Source organism: Chiloscyllium plagiosum, chromosome 18 (genome assembly GCF_004010195.1).
Source record: "Chiloscyllium plagiosum isolate BGI_BamShark_2017 chromosome 18, ASM401019v2, whole genome shotgun sequence".
NCBI classification, from domain to species: Eukaryota; Metazoa; Chordata; class Chondrichthyes; order Orectolobiformes; family Hemiscylliidae; genus Chiloscyllium; species Chiloscyllium plagiosum.
The window spans coordinates 58572303-58596781 of NC_057727.1; positions in this window are offsets into that span (position 1 = coordinate 58572303).

Sequence of the window (24479 nt, forward strand, 5' to 3'; positions counted from 1 at the left end):
AATTATACAAGAGATGTGGTTAAAGGACTATCAGAACAGCTTGATACTACAAGTAGGATGGCATGGTAAAATAGAATGGCCCTCGATATGATTTCAGCGGAAAAAGGGTGTGTGTGTGATGTTAGGACGAAGCTGTTGTACTTTTATTCCTAATAACGCCTGGTGGTTCAATTACTTGGGCCTTAAGGGGATTGACTACCTTAGCAGAGGAACTGGCTGAAAATACAGGAATAGACATATCTCTCACGGGATGGCTTGAATCATGGATTGGAAAATGGAAGGGGGTGGTGGTTTCCATCCTTACTTCCCTGATAGTAGTAGTCGGGGTATTGGTAGCCATTGGCTGTTGTATCATACCCTGTATACGAGGGTCACCCAAAGACTGATTGAGACAGCCTTAATGAAACAGATGCCCTTAAAAGGGAATCAGGCAGAGGAACTTTATCAATTAAATAATGAGGGGATGAGTGAGACCAAGATGGATGAAATCTCCGGAATGATGCCTGCGAATTTTGGGGGCGATGCTTAAAAGAAAAATGCAGAAGATAACAAATGGTTATTTAAGAAAAGGCAGGAAATTGTGGGATATCGGTAAAGTAGTGTTACTTCTGCAATCATTATTACTTATGCAAGGTAAATGCACTCACACCAGTGTATTATTGTTTCAACCAAGAGCTGAGTCAACAAGAATGAAAACTATGTGGAAGAAATATATAATTGTTTTTGTATTAGTTAAAATGTGCATACAAGAATGAAACATGCCTGCAAACAATGTTACAGACAAATAGATAAGGTGCTGTGAGCGTGTAGGTTAAGCCAGATATGCTTACACAAGCAGCAGTTATAAGCATCTGGTTCCCACTTTTGCAAAAACACAAAAACAAACCCCAATTAAAAGGTCATAAGGATCAATATCGTTGGATGAAGGTAGGAAATGTCACAGGTGGAGGAAGTAGATAATAGTGAAGAAGGATATACCTAACAATGGACCACAGCAGGATGTGGTGAAATGGCCGAGTAAAACTTGTACTTTGTTATGCACAAGGCCGGATAGGGCAAGAGATAAACAATAGTAATGGGCACTGGGTTGGGAGTAGTGAATCCTATATAGGAAATGTACTTGCCAAACTTTGTGTGCCTCACTTCAGACACCACGCTTGCAAGCGTATAATAAACATACTGATTGCTTCAGATCTTGTCTCGGACTAAAATTATTGAAGTGAGCTTTGTTTCTCACAATTGAGAATGCAAAAATGTGGAAGGAATTCAAAAATAAACAACTATTGCAGTCATCCAGCTGCACTGTGACCAGTTTAACAAAAGTAGCTGAGCCTTCAGCCATTCCAATAGCTGGCACATAATTGTAGATCGAGTGAAGTGAGTGAGCTTTGTTTCTCACAACTGAGATTGCAAAAATGTGGAAGGAATTAAAAAAAAAACAACTATTGCAGTCATCCAGCTGCACTGTGACCAGTTTAACAAAAGTAGCTGAGCCTTCAGCCATTCCAATAGCTGGCACATAATTGCAGATCGAGACAAATGCTATTAAGTTTCGAAATTTATCATGTCTGTCCAATTGCAGGCCTGGTAAACTTGACAGCCTAAATTGTGATGGAGTTGAAAAGCTGTGCTCTTCAAAATCTAAGGTGGTCACGAAGAAATAAGTTTGATACAATATGAGACTATGAATTTGCTTCATTCAGAATTCAGAAAGTGAAACGGAGTTGCTAGTGAGCTGGAGGTTACTGTAAGATAACATAGGAACTCCTCATAAAAATATCATACAGCTGTGAAATGAATACCATTCCAGACAACAAGTAGTTTCCTATCACCCTTTCACCCTTATCATCAGCCATAGTGTCCTTCAAACCTGTGAGAGGTTTTGAAGTGAAAAGAATCAACACCAATTGCAGTCATCCATCTGCAGTGTGTCCAGTTTATCAAAACCTGCTAATTAAGGGCTGCAATACTGAATCCAGAGCCTTCAGCCATTCAAATAGTTGGCACACATACATGAAAGTAAGTGCTAATTTTAAGATTAAACTGCAATGCAACATCTCTGACCAATGCAGATCTCAAAGATATCACAATCTAAACTGCGATGGAATTGATAGTTTTCGAGTAGCATCTGCCACAGTTAAAAGATGAGTTTGATCCAAAGTGCAATTCAATTCTTAATGAATATTGATTTGAAATAAAGGCAATCATTTTCTCCCCATGTCTGCATGAGTTTCCACCGAATGCACCAGTTTTCTCCCACAGTGCAAAAATGTGAGAAACAAAGCTTCAATACTTCAACACTTCAATAATTTCAGTCCGATACAAGATCTGAAGTAATCAGTATGTTTATTATACGCTTGCAAGCGTGATGCCTGGAATTGGCAAGCAGAGTTTAGCAAGTACGTATCTTTTATAGGATTCACTACTCTATACCCGGTGCCCATTACTATTGTTTATCTCTTGCCTTATACAGCCTTGTGCATAACAAAGTACAAGTTTTACTCGGCCATTTCACCACATCCTGCTGTGGCCCATTGTTAGGTATATCCTTCTTCACTATTATCTACTTCCTCCACCTGTGACATATCCTTCCTTTCCCCAACCATATTGATCCTTATGACCTTTTAATTAGGGTTTGTTTTTGTGTTTTTGCAGAAATGGGAAACAGATGTTTATAATTACTACTTGTACAAGAATATCTGGCTTACCCTACCACCTCACAGCACCTTATCTATTTGTCTGTAACATCTACCATTGTTTGCAGGCATGTTTCATTCTTGTATGCACATTTTAACTAATACAAAAACAATTATACATTTCCTCCACATAGTTTTCATTATTGTTAACTCGTTCTTCGTTGAAACAATTATACACTGGTGTGAGTGCATTTACCTTGCATAAGTGATTATGATTGCAGAAGTAACACTACTTTACCTATATCCCACAATTTCCCCCTTTTTCTTTAATTACCATTTGTTATCTTCTGCATTTTACTTTTAAGCATCGCCCCCAAAATTCGCAGGCATCATTCCGGAGATTTCATCCATCTTGGTCTCACTCAACCCCTCATTATTTAATCGATAATGCCTGATTCTCTTTTAGGGGCATCTGTTTCATTACGGCTGTCTCAATCAGTCTTTGGGTGAGTTCTCGTATACAGGGTATGATACAACAGCCAATGGCTACTACTATCAGGGAAGTAAGGATGGAAACCACCACCCCCTTCCATTTTCCAAACCACGATTCAAGCCATCCCGTGAGAGATGTGTCTACTCCTAAATTCTCAGCCAGATCCTCTGCTAAGGTAGTCAATCCCCTTAAGGCCCGAGTAATTGAACCATCAGGCGCAGTGTTATTAGGAATAAAGGTATAACAGCTTCCTCCTAACATCACACACACACCCTTTTTCCGCTGAAATCCTATCAAGGGCCATTCTATTTTCCCATGCCATCCTACTTGTCGCATCAAACTGTTCTGATATTCCTTTAACCGCATCTCTTGTATAATTTATAAATCGCTGTTGATTATAGAAAATGTAATTTATACAATCTACATTTTTATTAATTGTTACCCACCAAAAGACAGCTGACTCAAAGCCTGCTGCAATATGATTATGAGCCTTGAGCTCATCAGGTCTAGGGACTCCTACAGAATCGAGATAAATCCTGTCATCGAAAGAAGTGTCTAACAGTAATCTCTTACTCCTTCCTTTTTTCCCTACTATCTTTTCCTTCTCAAATGCCAGGGTAAATGGAATTGCTAGTTGTACAATTGCACATATCCCTCTCCAATCCGGAGGTAGGGTGGGTCTCAATATTTTGCCTCCACAGTACCACCACAGATCCGCTCGGTGAGACTTTAGTGCTGAGTAGTTCCCTCTCTTGTCCGTTTCGGTGACATTCTTAATCTCTGCACATAATTTCAGCTCTCCCAAATCTCTAGACCGATTTGTACCTTGCCTATGCAGACACAACGTGTGATTTCCGAAAACGTAGGGGGGCTTTTGAATCTTTCTTCTCCAAGGGAGGGAACATCAGAGATAGGGAGGTACAATTCCTATCATTCCATGCAGTCTTATCCTGATACACGGCTATCATACATTTCATGCCTTTCCTGTCTCGCTTCCACCCGAGCAGAAAGGGAACCTCCTGGGCCACTGGTCCATCAGAGGCATATGCATAGCAATTGATCTCGTTCAGACTTTTTACAGTAAACTTTACCCATTCAACCCAGGCGTTTGCATCTCCGTACCCAGTTTCTATTTCAATGGTCTGTATTAAGTCCTTAACCTGTGTAATTTTTACTACTGTAAGGTCATCGGGAGGGATGAAAGGTTGTACCTTATTATCCAGTAGTTCTGCTCGTTTTCCCTGTCCTACGCTAATTTGAAAACAGCAGCCCGAGAAATCTTTCCCGTTTATTTTCATTTCTATCCCAAATGTTTCATTTAATTGTATCCTCATAGGTGCCCCCCCCCACACCCCAGAGTTGCCTCGTGCCATGTTGTTTTCTTTATCGTTAAGTATATTGGGTTACACATTTTATTGAGACAATCGAGAGCTGGTCGGAAGGGGCCCGGTGTACTGTGATGAGACCATTTTCCCAAGTATCATCCCCAAGGCCATTCCCGTAGGACTTAAGATGTATCTCTGAGCTGTGGTACTGTCTCTGATTATCTACATCCCCACAATTTACTAAGCTGCATGCATCAGCGTCTATTGCTTGTGGATTATCAGACTCAGGACCCGTTAATAACAAATATGAAAATGATATTTGCCAAAATCCTAATAACTCTAAGCATCCCCAGCATTCTAAAAATCGTGCTGAAGCACAAAAAAGACTTAATATACAATCCTACAGAAATGATCCCGCGCTCGCGTTGCCACTGTATAATCAGTAACTCAAAGTCTCTTTAAGGCTGAGTTTCAGCGGGTCTTGCGTTGATTCGGCTGTCCAGACTTCTTCCTCAACTGGAGGGGCCACTGGCCCTTTGATCCGAGTGTAATGAATCCAGCTTTTCCCCGCCATCCTTATTGCCGTTTCGGTAGTCAAAAGAGCCTGATACAACCCTTCCCAGTCCGGCTGCAATTTAGCCTCTGTCTATGATTTTACTAAGACCCAATCTCCCGGCCGGATGGGATGAACGGTGAAGTCAAGTGGTGGAGTCTGTGGCAATAATCCCTGTTTCCTGAGGAAAGACAAAGAGGAGGACAAGCCCAGTATATACTTCTTTAAGAACATGTCTTTAGTTTCGGGAATTGGCAATTCTCCATTCGTTCCCAGATAGGGTAATACAAATAAGATTTCATAAGGGAATAGTCCCAAATCTTTCCTTGGGGCTGTTCGTACTCGCAAGAGAGCTATAGGTAAACATTTGGTCCAAGGGAGTCTTGTTTTCTATTATCAATTTAGAGAGCTGTCGTTTGAGTGTTTGGTTCATTCTCTCAACCCTTCCCAATGATGGTGGGTGCCATGGAGTATGGAACTCCCAGGAAATTCCCAACCCTTTCATTATCCCTGTAACACTTTAGAGGTAAAATGAGTTCCTTGGTTAGAATCTGTATGGTTTGCTAACCCATATCGGGGAATTATGTGCTCTAGTATCGTTTTAGACACCCCACTCGCTGTGGCGGTAGCTAGGGGTATGCCTCAACCCAACCAGATAAATGATCTACTATGACCAGAATATATTTTAGTCTTCCGTCTCTGGGTAGTTCAGTATCATCTATTGTACACTGGAAGGGCCTCAATCCTGGGTCTCTTCCTCTCGGGGTCTGTTTTCTCAAGACTTTCTTATTCACCTTTCTGCATATTATACATCCCGCACATATTTGTTTAGCAATTGTATATATTCCTTTACATCCATATTCCCTAAGAACTAAATCACACATTGCTTGTACTCCCCAATGGCTGCCTTGATGTAGGATGGCCATAATTTCTCGCCTCATCATTTTGTTTAACATTTCCCTTCCATCTGGTAACATCCAATGCCCGTCTGTTGTTTTGCAGCCCCTAAACCTTTAAATTCTTTGTCCTCTCAGTAAATATAGGAGCTTCCCGAGGATCTGTGACAGTAGGTATTAGGGAATGAATCACCACTTCTTGTGGGTTCAGGGCTGCTTCCTTAGCCACTTCATCGGCTAATCTCTTCCCCCTAACTTCTGGCTTATTTCCTTTCTGATGACCATTTACATGCACTACCGCTATTTCTTAGGGGAGTAATAGGGACTTAAAGACCCATTTAATCAACTCCTCATGTGCTAATTCCTTCCCCCGGCTATTGATCAGTCCTCTTTCCTGCCATATCTTTCCGAAACTGTGCACAACTCCAAACACATATTTAGAGTCAGTGTATACTGTTCCCTCTTTATTTTCTAACCCCCCCAAGGGCTCTTTTCAATGCATAGAGTTCGCAAGTCTGAGCTGACCACCCATTTGGCAACCATCCTGCCTCTACCACACTACCTTTTGTCCCATCTACAACTGCATACCCATTATGTCTTTTCCCTTCAGTCACCCGGGATGATCCGTCTATAAAAAGTCGGGCTCCTGCATGAAGCGGAACATCTCTCAGGTCCATGCAGATCTTAGTTTGGTATTCTATAATGTAGGAGGAGAAAGTGAGGTCTGCAGATGCTGAAGATCAGAGCTGAAAATGTGTTACTGGAAAAGCGCAGCAGGTCAGGCAGCATCCAGGGAACAGGAGAATCGACGTTTCAGGCATAAGCCCTTCTTCAGAAATGGATCCAGTGGAATGGATCTGTTGAAATACTCCATGTATAATTTAGGAGACATTGTTCTGCTTGTATGGGTAGCTCTGTGAGACAGTGTGAACAACCTTTTCCCCCACCCCCAATGAATACAACAGAACTCCAGTCACTGACTAACCAGCAAGATACACTGACGTGCAACAGTGCAGTAGTTTTATCTAAACCCTGGGCAGCTGCCATGATTAGAACAATCAGGTTGCAAGTGACTGTGTCACACTCAAATCACATCCTTTATCCTTTCTGCAGGTTGCACTTCTAGCCTTATCTTTCGCTATCTCTTCTATTCTATAATGTACTCTGGATTCTGAGGAGATTCTCCTTCCCCTTTCCAAAGAAAGGCAGCTGGATTTAAACAATTGTCCGTGACCAACACTAGATCATCCTTTTCTATTAATATTGCCTCATATTTTAGAATCCGCGAGTCTGTCAACCATCGCCCAGCATTTTGGTTTAGGATCGTGCTCACTTGGTGTGGGGTGCTTACTATTAGGGCTCCCCCAAATGTCAGCTTCCTGCTTTCCTCCACCAACAGTGCAGTGGCAGCCACAGCCTGCACACACTCAGGCCACCCCCGGGATACTAGATCCAATAGCTTCGAAAGATATGCTACTGGTTGTTTCATTCCTCCCCACCTCTGGGTTAATACTCCCAAAGCCGCTCCCATATCTACGGTAGCAAAGAGGTGGAAAGGTTTATCTGGGGAAGGTAAGGCTAACACAGGGGGATGGATCAGCTCTCTTTTGAGTTCCTCAACCAGTTTTTTTTCCTCATCATCCCAACTTAGACACTTTGCTTCCTCCTCTAATAGTTTGAGATATAATTTCTTAGTCTTTTGAGCATAAGAATCAATCCACTATCTGCAATACACCGTTAGACCCGAAAATTTATGTAACTCCCGCTTAGTCTTGGGCAGCGGTATCCCCACTATTCCCTCGATCCGTTCCGGGCTTATCTTTCGCTATCTCTTACTAACTAAATGTCCCAAGTATTTCTCTTCTCGCTCCACATATTGTAGTTTGTTCTTAGATACTCGCAATCCCTGCTGACGCAGGAAATTCAATAATTTGTTAGTAGCTTCTACTACTCTTTCTCTTCTTTTTCCTGTGACTAAGAGGTCGTCTACATACTGCAACAGGGTAGTTCCCTTGGGGCTGCTAAATTTCTCCAATATTTGTTCTCACATCTGCCCAAATAAATTCGGGGATTCCATAAACCCCTGTGGGAACACAGCCTACCGGTATTGCTGTTTCCTCCTGTCTTGGGATCTTCCCATTCAAAGACAAATAAAGTCCGACTTTCCTCCGCCAAGGGACAAACCCAAAAGACATCCTTTCAATCTATCACAGTAGAACAGGAGAATCGACGTTTCGGGCATAAGCCCTTCTTCAGCCCTTCTCCTGTTCCCTGGATGCTGCCTGACCTGCTGCGCTTTTCCAGCAACACATTTTCAGCTCTGATCTCCAGCATCTGCAGACCTCACTTTCTCCTCAATCTATCACAGTAAACCATTTGTGGTCATGAGGGATCTTACTTAATAATGTATAGCGATTTGGCACTACTGGGTGCCTGATCTGTACAATTTGATTCAATGTTCTCAAATCCTGCACCAATCGATAAGTTCCATCGGATTTCATCACTGGTAGAATTGGGGTATTATAAGGAGACATACATGGCTCCAACAGTCCATCTCTAATCAGTCCCTCCATTACTGGCTGCAGTCCTCGTTTACCTTCTATGGAAATGAGATATTGTCGCTCACAGACAACGTCCCCTTTCCTTTTTAAACTTATTTCTAATGGAGGGATCTGTATTTTTACACGATTCCCTTCTCTAGCCCATACAATAGGGTCTATCTCTCTCACCACATCCTCTTTCAACATTGCCATTTGTACAACTAATTCTTTTTCCTGAATTCCAATTTCCAGTCCGAAGAGGATAATTAAATCTCTCCCTAGTAAGTTACTTCCTATATCAGGGATATACAACAACTGCCCTGTGACTGTGTCCTTAGGACCTTCTATCATCATAAGTTTAAATACTGGAACAGTAAATCCTTCCCCTTTTACCCCGGAAACAGTTATTGACCGTGTTGACATGCCTACTTTCTTTGGATTAAAATTCAACGATGGCCGTGCTGCCCCCGTATCTTCTAGGAAGACTACCTCCTCCCTATAGGGTCCCACCTTCAAGTTTATTAAGGGTTCCTGGTGGGTCCCCGGGGACAGGTACCCCTGACACCCCTATTCTTCAAAATTCATAAGCGAAATTTACCTTTATTCCCTTTGTAGATCAGGACACTCCCATTTAAAATACCCTGTCTTTCCACAATAATAGCATCCTGCCTGTGGAGAATTCCATCTCTGGCCCTGTCGCCCGAACCCTCTATCAAATGCTCCCCCTTGTCCTCTCCCTCTTTCTCTCTATCCTACATGGTGTCACCCGCCACTCCGGTTGCTCACTATTGGTTCCCTTCTTTCCTTAACTACCTCATCAACCGTAGCTACCATCATTTTTGCCTTCTGTTTTTATCTCTCATCCTCTCTCTTTACATACACTTTCTGTGCCTCTCGGAGCAATTCATCTAATGACTTTTTGCTCCACCCTTCATCTTCTGTATCTTTCTCTGTATGTCTGGCCATGCCTTTGTCACAAAATGTACTTTCAGAAGAACCTGTGCCACTGGGTCCTTGGGGTTCATTCCAGAGTATTTCCGCATTAAGTCTCTTAATTTTTGCAAGAAAGCTGAGGGAGTCTCATCTTTCTCCTGTCTAACTTCAAAGGCTTTAGTCAAATTCTGCGACTTCGGAACTGCCCCTCTTATTCCTTTTAGAATCAGATCTTTCAATTCCCTCATTTCTTCTCTATGCTCCGGGTTTTGATTTTGCCACTGGGGGTCTCTCCCTGTCCAGCATCCCCATCCACAATGGGATGTTCCCTGTCCCATATGTTAATGGCTGCTCCTCGTATTAATCCCCTTTCTTCCCCAGTAACTAATATATTCAAAATAGGCATTAACTCAGTCCACTTATACAGACTGGGCCCGAAGAATTGATCAATTTGTTCAGACAACCCTACTGGACCCTCAACCAGGACCTTCATCGCCTTTTTAAATGTTCTTACCTCCCCACTGGTGAGGGGGGCACGGTGGCCCAGTGGTTAGCACTGCTGCCTCACAGCGCCAGAGTCCGGGGTTCAATTCCCACCTCAGGCAACTGACTGTGTGGAGTTTGCACGTTCTCCCCATGTCTGCGTGGGTTTCCTCCGGGTGCTCCGGTTTCCTCCCACAGTCCAAAGATGTGCAGGTCAGGTGAATTGGCCATGCTAAATTGCCCGTAGTGTTAGGTTAGGGGTATGTGTGGGTTGCGCTTCGGCGGGTCGGTGTGGACTTGTTGGGCCGAAGGGCCTGTTTCCACACTGTAATGTAATCTAATCTAAAATCTAAAAAAAAATCTACAAACCCAATATCTTTGTCCCCTATTGGTACCTCCCGAAGAGCATAAGTCTTTACGTTCTTCCCCTTTTATTGTTTTTGTTTTTTCCCCCTTCGGCTTTTGTTTAGATACTCCAGAGGCCTCCTCTACATTCGCTTTATCTTCCCTTTCTTTTGTAGAGGATTGAGGGTCAGGAACAACACATCCCCGTCCACTGCCCCTTCGTCCTCCTCTTGTGGGTCATCTGTTCCCAGTCCTTATCTGTCTGTCTCTCCTCCTCCCCCATTTTCACCTAATCTGATTTCATGGTGTTGGGGAGTCGGTGGGGGGCAAGCAGCGAAGAGGATCCCAGGGACTGGGTGGGGCAGAGGGGGAATCCTTTGTCTTTACTACCATCATTCCCAAACTGCCCGTCCAACAGGACGCATAGTCCACCTCTTCTTGACTAAAAGGTTGTTTTTTTATTCACATACAAATCTAAATACTGACATACCCAATCTTTGTCCGAACCATCCTTTGGCCAGAAGACAGCCGGACGAAGGATTGGTTCTTTGGTCCATACTAAACAACAATATTTAATCATTTTCTTTTTATCTTTTGCCCTTGTACAAGTGTTACTTGTCCATTTCTGCAACATTCTCCCCAACAGTCTTTCAGGAGGAATGTTACCAGGGACTTTTTCTTCCTTTACTTCATCGCAGTTAGACTTTCTCTGCCTACCCCCCATGTCTTGGGTCCCTCAGCGATTAAATACTCCTTTTCCCGGCCTCCAAGGCAATACTTAAAAGTCAGTTTTCTTACCTTTGTCTGTGCAGAGAGTTGCCTGGCCTCTTTTCGCCGTATTTTCTATCGACCTCCTTTCACTGTCTGATTCTGATGTCTCTCTTGTGGGATTCGTACCAGTCGCCCAAGCAAGCGGACCAAACCGGGACACGAGACCGCTCCTCAATTGGGAACGGGACGCGTCTTCCCAGTGTCCAGGGCCAGCCACTTCCCCTGGCGATGGAACAACATCCCGGACGGCCCCCAATTGTGAGAAACAAAGCTCAATCACTTCAATAATTTCAGTCCGAGACAAGATCTGAAGCAATCAGTATGTTTATTATACGCTTGCAAGCGTGGTGTCTGAAGTAACGCACACAGAGTTTAGCAAGTACATATCTTATGTAGGATACACTACTCCCAACTCAGTGTCCATTACTATTGTTTACCTCTTGCCTTATCCGGCCTTGTGCATAACAAAGTACAAGATTTACTCGGCCATTTCACCACATCCTGCTGGGGCCCATTGTTAGGTATATCCTTCTTCACTATTATATACTTCCTCCACCTGTGACATTTCCTCCCTTTCCCCAACCATATTGATCCTTATGACCTTTTAATTGGGGTTCGTTTTTGTGGTTTTGCAAAAGTTGGAAATAGATGCTTCTAACTACTACTGAACAAGCATACCGCGCTTAATATACATCCTCACAACACCTTATCTATTTGACTGTAACATCTATCATTGTTTGCAGGCACGTTTCATTCTTGTATGCACATTTTAGCTAACACAAAAACAATTATATATTTCCTCCACATAGTTTTCATTCTTGTTGACTCAGCTCTTGGTTGAAACAATTATACACTGGTGTGAGTGCATTTACCTTGCATAAGTAATTATGATTGCAGACGTAACACTACTTTACCTATTTCCCACAAAGATATGCAGGGTAGGTGGATTGGCCATGCAAAATTGCCAATAGTATCCAGGGATGTGTGGGTTTACAGAGTTACAGGGATAGGGGAGGGGAGGTGGGATGTTCCTAGAGTTGATAGACCGAATGGCCTGTTTCCACACTGTAGGGTTCAATGATTCTACTCTGTGACGATAACAAGCAATTCCTGTAAACTTATATGCATATGTCCTTCTGTGTGCGTCCTGGAAGTGTATAATGAACACCATTTGAGAACAGAACTATAGCATTACAGCTTCTCTGTTACCTACATTATCCCTAGGGCTTTAGAATTTGTTTCAAAAATATTGTATTGGGAGAGAACATCAAAGACTGTTCAATGGAAAATTGCTTGCATTTCATTGTTGAAGTTTCCAATCCCTGAAAATGATTGTATCCAAAAAGTGGGTTTTCCATCTCTGTCTTTCACCATAATCACAGTTATCATGTCAATCAGAGCTGAAAATGTGTTGCTGGAAAAGCGCAGCAGGTCAGGCAGCATCCAGGGAACAGATGGATTTGACTGAGACAAGGTGGGGGGAGGGGAAATGAGGAAACTGGTGAATTCCGAGTTCATCCCTTGTGGTTGGAGGGTTCCTAGGCGGAAGATGAGGCGCTCTTCCTCCAGCTATGCCTGCCTCTTCGTAGGATATGTGGAACAGTCTATCTTCCGCAACTACACTGGCCCCAACCCCCACCTTTTTCTCCGCTACATCCACAGCCTTATTCAGATTTGAGGCCTGCTCTGCCAGTTCTGATGATGTTTTGGCCCATCCACTGCCACTCAACACAAACACAGACTCCACCGCTACCTCTTCCCAGCTCTGACCTGTGACCACTGACCACCAGCCGCGCCGCTTGACCTGTGCATACTAAGGTCGCACAGCTGGTGGAGAGGGGGAGGGGGGGCGGGGCTTGAGGACGCATCGGAGCAACTGGTCCTCCAACCAACCACCGTCCTCCATTGGCTAAAACTCTGCCTTTTGTCATGTTGTTTAGGCTGAAACGTGTAGAATCTTTTTGAATTCTCCACTTGTTCTGCCATAGCTATCTCATGTCCCTTTTTGCATTCCTGATTTCTATCCAAGGTATAATCTTACAGGCCTGATGCTCCTTAAGGGATTCATTTGATCCAGCTGCCTATACCTAATATTTTAGATTAGATTAGATTGCTTACAGTGTGGAAACAGGCCCTTTGGCTCAACAAGTCCACACTGACCCATTGAAGAGCAACCCATCCAGACCCATTCCCCAAACACTAGGGCAATTTAGCATAGCTAATTCACCTAACCTGCACATTTTTGGACCGTGGGAGGAAACCGGAGCACCCAGAGGAAACCCATGCAAACACGGGGAGAATGTGCAAACTCCACACAGACGGTTGCCTGAGGCGGGAATTGAACCTGGATCTCTAGCGCTGTGAGGCAGCAGTGCTAACCACTGTACTCCCTTTTTCTTGACCAGGCCCTCAATAGTCAGCCAGTGTTTCCTAATTCTGTCAGCATTGACCTGCACACTAACAGGAACATGCTGGCCCTGAATGCACATTTTATCTCAGTTTTAGAATATTCCCACTTGCCAGACGTCCCTTTACCTCCAAATAGACTCCCCAAACAACGTGAAAAAATTCATGTCTAATACTATCAACATTGGTCTTGCCCATTTTATAACTTGAACTTGTGGACCAGGCCTGTCCTTTTCCATAGCTATTTTCAAACTAATACAATTGTGGTGACATTGCCAAAGTACTCCCCCATTAACACCTCAGTCCTTTCCTATACCTTGTTTCCCAAGGGGACGTCACGTTTTGCCCCCTTCTCCAGTTGGTTCATTTACATATTGACTGGGAGTTTCTGGAATACACTTAACAAATTCCTTCCGCCCAAACCCTTAACACGGTGGCAATCCTAGTCTAGGTTTGGAAAGGTTAAAAACCCCTACCATAACAACCCTATTATTCTAAAAGATATCTGAGATCTCCCAACATATTTGCTCCTCCACCTCCCATTGCCTGTCGGTGTAATACAACCAAAGCAAACTGATGACTAATTTTTATTTCACAGTTCTACTAATATAGCTTAACTGGGTGATCCCGCATGAATACTCTCTCTAAGTACTGCTGTGATGTTTACCCCAATCAAAACCACCAGCTCTCCACTTTTGCCTCCTATTTTATCCTTCCTGTAGCATCTGTACCCTAGAAACATTAAGCTGCGAGACCTGTCTCCTCCCTCAGCTGTGTTTCTGTAATACCTATAATATCCCAGTCCCATGTTCCCATCCATGCCTTGGGTTCATTAGCCTTATCTGTCAGGCCTGTTGCATTGAAGTAAATGCAGCTCAATTAATCAGTTTTCCCTCATTGCCTGCTATGTTCTTCACCCTCCTTCGATTGACTGAACTGGACCTCATTCTGAACACCCTCCTTCGACTGACCGAACTGATCCTCACTCTGAACACCCTCCTTTGACTGACTGAACTGGTCCTCACTCTGAACACCCTCCTTTTGACTGACTGAACTGGTCCTCACTCTGAACACCCTCCTTTGACTGACTGAACTGGTCCTGACTCTGAACTCCCTCCTTCGACTGACTGAACTGGTCCTCACTCTGAACACCCTCCTTCGACTGACCGAACTGATCCTCACTCTGAACACAGCCCTCCGCTTCTTCCTTTCCCGCCGACCCAACCAGTACCCTTCCACTGACATCCTCCTTCGACAGATTGAACTGGTCCCCACTCTGAATACACTCGGTACACCACCCACGCCCTCCACCTCCTCCATGATTTTCGCTTCCCCGGCCCCGAACGCCTTACCTTCACCATGGACATCCAGTCCCTATCCGCCTCCATCCCCCATCACGAAGGCCTCAAAGCCCTCCGCTTCTTCCTTTCCCACCGACCCAACCAGTACCCTTCCACTAACACCCTCCTTCGACTGACTGAACTGGCCCTCACTCTGAACAACTTCTCTTTCCAATCCTCCCACTTCCTCCAAACCAAAGGAGTAGCCATGGGCACCCACATGGGCCCCATCTATGCCTGCATCTTCATCGGATATGTGGAACAGTCCATCTTCCGCAGCTACACTGGCACCACCCCCAGCTTTTCCTCTGCTCTATCAATGACTGTATCGGCGCTACCTCGTGCTCCCATGAGGACAGTGAACAGTTCATCCACTTTACTAACACCTTCCACCCCGACCTCAAATTTACCTGGACTGTCTCAGACACCTCCCTCCCCTTCCTAGACCTCTCCATTTCTATCTCGGGTGACCGACTCAACACGGACATTTACTATAAACCGACCGACTGCCACAGCTACCTAGATTACACCTCCTCCCACCCTTCCCCCTGTAAAAATGCCATCCCATATTCCCAATTCCTTCGTCTGCGCCGCAACTGCTCCCAGGAGGATCAATTCCAATACCGAACAACCCAAATGGTCTCCTTTATCAAAGACTGCAATTTCCCCTCAGACTTGGTTGACGATGCTCTCCACCATATGTCCTCCACTTCCCGCTCCTCCGCCCTTTAACCCCACCCCTCCAATCGCCACCAGGACAGAGCCCACTGATCCTCACCTATCACCCCACCAACCGCCAGATACATCGTATCATCCTTCGTCATTTCCGCCACCTCCAAACAGACCCACCACCAAGGATATATTTCCATCCCCTCCCCTATCAGCATTCCAGAAAGACCAGTCCCTCTGCGACTCCCTCGTCAGGTCCACACCCTCAACCAACCCAAACCTCCACTCCCGATACCTTCCCCTACAACAGCAATAAATCCAAACCTTACGCCCACAACACCCCCCTCGCTTCCCTCCAAGGCCCCAAGGGATCCTTCCATATCCGTCACAAATTCACTTGCACCTCAACACACATCATTTACTGCATCCGCTGCACCCGATGTGGCCTCCTCTACATGGGGAGACAGGCCGTCTACTTGCGGAACGTTTCAGAGAACACCTCTGGGACACCTGCATCAACCAACCCAACCGCCCCGTGGCTGAACACATTAACTCCCCCTCTCACTCCGCCAAGGACATGCAGGTCCTTGGCCTCCTTCATCGCCAGACCATGGCAACACGACGCCTGGAGGAAGAGCACCTCATCTTCTACTAGGAACCCTGCAACCACAAGGGATGAATGCAGATTTCTCCAGCTTCCTCATTTCCCCTCCTCCCACCTTATCTCAGTCCCAACGCTCGGACTCAGCACCACCTTCTTGACCTGCAATCTTCTTCCGACCTCCCCGGCCCCCCCCCCACCTCTCCGGCCTATCACCCTCACCTTAACCTCCTTCCACCTATCGCATTCCCAACGCCCCTCCCCCAAGTCCCTCCTCCCTAGATTTCATCTTAGCCTGCTTGGCACACCTTCCTCATTCCTGAAGAAGGGCTTATGCCCGAAACTCGATTCTCCAGCTCCTTGGATGCTGCCTGACCCGCTGCGCTTTTCCAGCAACACATTTTTCTGCTATGTTCTTGCCTACCTTGTATATTTATATTGCTCTCTTGAGCATCTGTACCAGCCTCTGTCCCACACCCCTGCCAGACAAGTTTAAGTCCCCTCGAGCAGCTCCAGCAACTCTCCCCTCCAGGATATTAGTCTCCCTCCTGCTCCCAGTTCAGATGTCTTCCCCATCATGTCTGCCTGTGCTGACACCTTCAGAGATCTATGGATCCACCAAGGTCCATGTGTTCCTCAGTACTTCCCAAGGACCTACTGTTCATTATATACTTCGCTTACCATACCTCCCACAGGGTATTACCTGATCAGAAGTAAACTCCATCTGCCATTACTCTGCTCAGATTATCATCTGATCCATATCAGACTCTAGCCTTCCAATCACAAAAACAACCCGTCCACCAATTTTGGATCCAATTTTCCGACTTGCCTTGGATCCCATGTGCTCTTCCCTTTTGGAACGGCCTTCCATGTGGGACCTTGTCAAAAGCCTTATTGAACTCTATGTAAACTACATCATCTGCACTGCACTTCAATAGTTTTAGACACCATTTTAAAAACCTCAACTCAATTCATCAGCGGGCCTTCCTCTACCAAATCCATGCTGACTATCCCCAATCTATTCCTGCCTTTCCAAGAGTTGATTCTTCCTGTCCTTCAGAATTGTTTCCAATAATTTCCCTCCAACTGCTGTCAGACTATCTGCTCTGTAATTACCTGGCCTATCCCTGCTGCCCTTCTTGAACAAAGGAACCACATTTGCTATCCTCCAGTCATTCGGCACTGCACCTGTGACCAGCAAAATATTATATATATTGACCAGGGCCCCAGCAATCTCCTTCCTTACCTCCCACAACAGCCTGGGATACATTTCATTGGGCACTGGGGATTTCTTCACCTTTATGCCTGTGAAAACATGTAATACCACCTTCTTGTTGATCTTCAAATGTTCTAGACCCTCACCATCCCAAAGGAAATCCCCGGCTACAATGTCTTTCTCCTGTGTGAATACAGATGGGAAGTATTCATTGAAGACCACACCTACTTCCTCTGGCTCCATGCCCAGGTTGTCTCTTTAGTTTCTAATAGGCCCCAGTCTTTAGCTGGGAATCCTCTTACTGTAACAGTACTTATAAAATACCATGTTGCTTTTCCTTAACAGTATTTGGCAAGAATATTTTGTGAGCATTGTTTGCCCCTTCGTTTTTATGGACCCTCCTGCACACTCTATACTTTTGAAGATCTTCACTTGTTTTTATTGCACTGTGTTTTCTTTATCAAAATCACAATATCGCTTGATCAGTATTCACTGGATATGCTGCCTTTACCTTTCACTCCTCTAAAATACATTGGCCCAGAAATCTCATTGCATCACATTAAACGTCTTCCGTGCTCTAAACATAGACTCACATGAGTGTAGTTCCCTGCAATCTATGCTTGTCTGTCTAATGATAATAGTAATGTTGAGCGACAGTAATAATCTAATGATAAATGGCCTCCTCAAGTTTAGATATTTAACTACTGCGCTATCCTTATCTCTTTCCATAATGACTTTGAACTTTACAGTTATGGTCTCTATGCTCAAAAAAGCTACATAAATCCTTATCCCTATCATCTAGTCCAGTACCTACATCCCACCCTGTCTCTAACATTCTTCAGTCCTTACCAACCTCACCAAATCACCTTCCTCCAGCCTCTAGAGCACATGATATCACTGTAACCTTCTTCAGTCCCCACAGCACTCATGCATTCACCTATTTGCAATGGTGTGTTTCGAACATTGACTGAGTTTCTGGATAAATAGCATAGCAAAAATAATAGCAGGCCATCATTTCACCTTCTCACTGTTATCCTATCCCTGAACACTGATCCTAGTGGCATCATGAATCATGACCCCTTCTTCCCACACAATTGTTTGATCCTGAAATATTCCTGCATTCTTGTGATATCCCTCAGTACCTCTCCATGTTGTGTCCCTCACTGTGTGGGTCTAATTACTGCCTCTGTCAGCACATGGTGCAGCTACTCCATATCCTCAGCCAACAACATTCTCCACTCCAGAGAGACGAGGCAGTACAGACCAGGGACGGAGACTGGAATTTTCCAGGTCAGTATTGGAATTATTACCACTCTCCATGCATTTCCATCACTCTAATTTCAGAGTTTGTCTATTTCTGTGTCCTGGAAGTACTCAGGAAGTTCCTGATTCAATAAACTTCCCAATTGCTGGGTGTCTCGTCCATCACCTCATTGAAGATGGTTGATCGTCCATAGGGACAAAGGGCAAGGAGATCTGGAGCCTTCAATAAATCCTTCAGTGAGGTAAGATCGCTCATAGTGCACAGAGCAGAGAACAATGAGAGGGCTCCAAACATTGGCTAACAAGACATGACAAAGATACAGTGCTGGAGGGGCAGCACAGTACTGGCAATGTTTTCCAGAGGGTGGTGCATAGGCAGAACGGACTGTCAGACGAAATGGTAGATACAAGTACAATTGCAACATGTAAAAGACATTTGGGCAGGTACACAGAGAGCAGAAGGTTTGAAGGACATGGGCCAAATGCAGACCAATTCAACTCGTTCAGTTTAGGAAACCTGGTCAGCATGGACGAGTTGGACTGAAGGATCGACCATTAATTATTGTATGAGTTCTACTCTATTTGTGGCACAAAAAAGGATTACCTAGAATTTATATAGATTGAAGTCCATTAGTTTTTCAACCCATTTGAGCCATTTCTCCCTTTGTAATCTGAGAAAACCTTCTTCTCTGACCACGATTCCACCCTCCAGTCTTTCAGAACATCACACATGGCTGTCAATGGTACAAATATCTCTGCGAGGGGCCCTGCAATTTCTTCCCCAGCTTCCCACAATATCCTGAGATATACTTGATCATGTACTGTGGGGGGATTTATCTATCATTTGTGTTGTAAAACTTCTCACACCTCCTCTTCTGCAATGTGGACCCTTTTCAAGGCATAGGGTCACAGAGACTTGGGGATGTACAGCACGGAAACAGACCCTCCGTCCTTCACGTCAATGCTGACCAGATAACCTCAATAAACCTAATCCCATTTGCCAGCATTTGGCCCATAACCGCCTCAACCTTTCCTTTTCACATACCCAAATAAATGCCTTTTAAATATTGTAACTGCATCAGTCTCTGCTCCTTCCTCTCTCACTTCATTCTATGCACGCACCACACTCTCTGTGAAAACGTTGTCTTATATGTCCATTATAAATCTTTGCCTTGTCACTTTAAACCTACGCCCTCTTGTTTTGGACTCCTAAACCCCTGGGAAGAAGACCATGTGTATTTCCCTATCCATGCCACTCATGAATTTACGAAGCTCTACAATGTCATTCCTCAGCTGCCGATGTCACAGGGAAAATATCCCCAAGCTATTCAGCCTCCCTCTATTGCTCAAATACTCCAACCCTGGCGACATCCCTTTAAATTTTTGCTGAGCCTTTTCAAATTTCACAGCATCCTGCCGATATCAGGGAGATCAGGATAGCACATTGTAATCCAAAGTGGCCCAACTTATCACTGTTTAGTTACCTGAGTTCCCTAGTCTTTCTCCAGATTAAGTTCTGAAAGTGAAATATTTGGTCAGGATCCCACCTCTCACTGGTATTTCCACACATCGATAGCCTCATTGACCTTTAAAGGCCCCTATTTTCTCCTTCTTTACACTTGTGCACTTAATAGACTTGTACAATCAGTTTGGAATCTCCTTAACCTTATCTTCTAAAGCTATTTCATGTCCCCTTTCTGCATTCCTGATTTCCATTCACACTGTATTCCTACAGCTCTAATGCTCTGCAAGTCAATCCAGCTAGTTATACATGGCATGTGCCCCCTTTTTTATTGACCAGAGTCTCCATAATCAGCCAATATTTCCTAATACTGTCAGCATTAACCTGCACACTAACAGGGACATGCTGGCCTTGAACGCTTATTATACCTCTCTTTTAAAATATTCCCACATGCCAGACTTTCGTTTCCCTGCAAATAGCCTCCCCAATCATCTTCATAATGTTCAAGTCTAATTCCTTTGCCAAAGTGCTCCCCCACTAACACTTCCAACTCTTTCCCTACCTTGTTTCCCTAGTTGGGTTGGGGAGGTCAGATTTTGCCCCTTTTTCAAGTCGGGCCATCTACACAATGATAGAGAAAATTTTCTTGAACACACTTGACAAATTCCTTTGACCAAACACCTAGCACTGTGGCAATTCCAGTCTCGGTTTGGAAAATTAAAATCCCCGACTAAGAATAAACCAATTATTCTTACAGTTATCTGAGATCTTCAATATATTTGCTCCTCAATCCCACTGACTCGCGGGGGCCTGTTGTACAATTATATCAAAGTGATGACCCATTCTTATTTCTCAGTGTCATTAATATAGCTTTACTGGGCAATCCAGCAGTAATATCCTCTCTAAGTACTGTTGTGATGTTTCCTGCAATCAAAATTGCCGTCACACTATTTCTCTTGCCCCCTGTTCTAACTTTCCTGTAATATCCATATTCAATGGAACATTGAGCTTTCAATCTTGTCCCTCCCTCAGCTGTGTTTCTGTAATATCTGTGATATCCCAATCACACGTTCCCATGCATGCCCTGGGTTCATTGGTCTTATCTGTCAGGCCCGTTGCAGTTTAATTCATCAGTTTTCCCTCATTGCCTGCTATGTTCTGCCTGCCTTGTCTAATGAAATTACTCTCTTTTAACATTTGTACCAGCTTCAAATTTCTTTCTGGACTTACGACTATTTGGGGTCCCACACCCTTGCCAGACTAGCTTAAATCCTCTCACGCGGTTTCAGCAACTCTCCCCACTAGGATATGGGTCCCCCTGTCGCTCCCAGCTCAGGTATCTTCCCCACCCTGTCTATCTGTGCTGACACCTTCAGAGATATGGGGGCTTGTCCACCAATGTTTCTGTGTTCATCAGTACTCCAGGAGGACCTACCATTCATGATGTATATCCTTCGCTTAGTAGATTTCCCACAGCGCATTACCTCACACTGATCAGAAGTAAACTCTATTTGCCATTAATCTGCTCAGTTTATCATCTGATCAATATCAGACTAGCCTGAGACCACCTGCCTCACTGTGGACAACATCTTCACCTTTCATGTTATCTGCAAACCTATTAATGATACCTTCTATAAAAATAATACCTTCTGCCTTCACATCCAAGTTATTAATGTACATTATAAACAACAATGGTTCACAAAAACAACCCTTCCACCAATTTTGGATCCAATTTTCCAACTTGCCTTGGATCCCATGAGCTCTTTCCTTTTGGAACAGCCTTGCATGTGGGACCTTGTCAAAGACCTTACTGAACTCCATGTAAACCACATCATCTGCACTGCGCTCATCAATATTTTAGACACCATTTCGAAACTTTCAACTGAATTCAACAGATACCCTCTACCAAATCCAAGCTGACTATCCGTAATTGGTTCCTGCCTTTCCGACTATTGAGTCATTTGTTCCTCAGAATTGTTTCCAACAATTTCCCTCCCACTGCTGTCAGACTATCTGCTCTGTAATTACCTGGCCTATCCCTGCTGCCCTTCTTGAACAAAGGAACCACATTAGCTATCCTCGAGTCATTCGGCACTTCACCTGTGACCAGCAAAATATTAAATATATCGGTTAGGGCCCCAGCAATCTCCTCCGTTACCTCCCACAGCAGCCTGGGATACATTTCATTGGACACTGGGGATTTCTCCACATTTATTTTTGTGAAAAACATTTAAAACATCCTCCTTATTGATCTTAACATGGTATAGAATGTCACCATCCCAACAGAAATCCCAGCTACAATGCCTCCCTCCTGTGTGAATACAGATGGGAAGTATTCATTGAAGACCTCACCGACTTCCTCTGGCTCCATGCACAGATTGTCCCTTTAGTTTCCAACAGGCCCCACATTTTTTAAAGCTGGGAATCCTCTTGCTCTGACTATACTTGATGGTTTTTCCTTAACAGTATGTGCCAAAGATATTTCATGGCCATTGTCTGTTCACCAATTGAAGGACACCCCTCCACCCCCCAATTGGACTGTCAATACTTGTGAAGGGCTTTGCCTGTTTTTACTGTATTTTCTTTATCAAACTCTCAATTCTACTTGATCATTATTCGGTGCACTTGGTGCTTTTGTCATTCACTCTTCATGGAACACACTGGCCCTGAATTCTCATGTTATCACTTTAAAATGCAGTCACTTTTCCAAAGTAGCCTCAACTGCAAATTCCTCTGAGTCTGTTTGTCAGAACCTGCCTTATGATCGTAGTAATGTCCAGTGATAATGATAACCTAATGATAAGTGGCCTTTCTGAAATTTGAACTCTTAACTTCTGCACAATCCTTATCTCTTTTCATAATGACTTTGAAACGGACAGAATTATGGTCACTATCCCCCAAAAAACTATCTAATCCTTATCTCTGTCATCTTGTCCAGTACCTACAGCCCCATCCTGTCTCTATAACATCTTCCAGCCCTTAACAACCTCCACATCTGTAAACTTTCCTCCAGCATCTCTAGCACATGATACCACTTTAATCTTCTCCAGTCTCCAGAGCACTCCTCCATCCTGTCCTACAGCACCTCACTCACTCTAACCTTCTACCACCCTGATAATCCTCCTTTATCTGTATAACCCCCTCCAATTTCCACAGATTTTCCTGCCAATCCTCCCTTTGTGTAACATTATGAAGCCATAGAGTTCTGCAATCTCGCCCAGTCTCTGCAATCTTCTGTATCTGTATGACCTCCTCCTGTCACTACTAGCCTTCTTAACTCTGTAACATCCTGAAGTCACTAAAACTATCTGTGAATATGTACCATCCTATTGATTATTGTCACCTCTTCCAGTCCCTACAACTCCCTCTGCCTGTAACCTTAGTCAGTCTGAAGAATCCTTGCTAACTCTGCAACCTTCATTCAATCTTGACAATCGCCCCTATTTCTGGAATCGAATAGAGCCTCCACCACCCTCACTATTGCTGTAACCTTCTCTAGTCCCTATCATACACACTGTCAATGTGACCTGCTCCCGGCCCTATACCATACCCTAACTGTATCCTCCTCCCGTTCCCATACCATACCCTAACTGTGTCATCCTCCTGTTCCTGTACCATACCCTGATTGTGTCCTCCTCCTGTTCCTATAATCCTTGTTAACTTTGTGAACTTGTCCAATCTTTGCAATGGTCTGTATCATTGTATTTTCCTCCAGTGAATCATCTTTGTCTCTTGAACCTTGCTTGTTTCCCACTATTCTCCTGAACTCTGTAAACATTCTGTTTTCCACTCCTTGACTATGTCAGCTTCTGCAGTCCTGAAAAGCTCCATATGACTGTCTCTTCTTTCCGCTCTTGGAATTCTCCCTGTGACTGCAACCTTCAAATGAATGAATGAATTAGCTTTATAGTCACATGTACTGAAATGAGTGGAGTGAAACGTTTTAACTCGCCACCTACAGCGCCATCTGTTTCGCAAAGGTAACAAGGTACTGACTCTTCAGTTACAAGATCAGGTACAGTGCAACAATGTCATCAACACACTGTGTCATCTTAGGTACAGAGTGCCTAGAGACAATCCTTACTAACAGAATAGTGAAATCATTGGCATTCTCCACAGCACTCCCCATGGCAAGTACTGCCTGGAACTCCTACAACCATTCATAAATCTGTTTAAACTGATCTGGGTTTTATAAACTTCCCTTTGACTGTCACTTGCTCAGTCCCCTTTGATAGCACTGTAACCTCCTCCCATCCCTATACTGACTGTCCCAATAACCGCTTCCAACTCTACAGCCCTCTCTATGGCTGTAATCTCCTCCAGATCCTATGATTCTCTGTTTGTAACCTCATCTAATCTATAGGACACTCTGTCAGATTCTCCAATTCCTAACACTGTCTATATCAGTGTAAATACAACCATCCCACTCTATGTAACAGTTCCCTATAGCAGTCCCTATCTGTGAAAGGTCCTTCCACCGAAACAACTAGCCATGCTGTGTATTTGCCTTCAAACCTTTCATTGTCTGTGTAATCTTCTCCAGACTC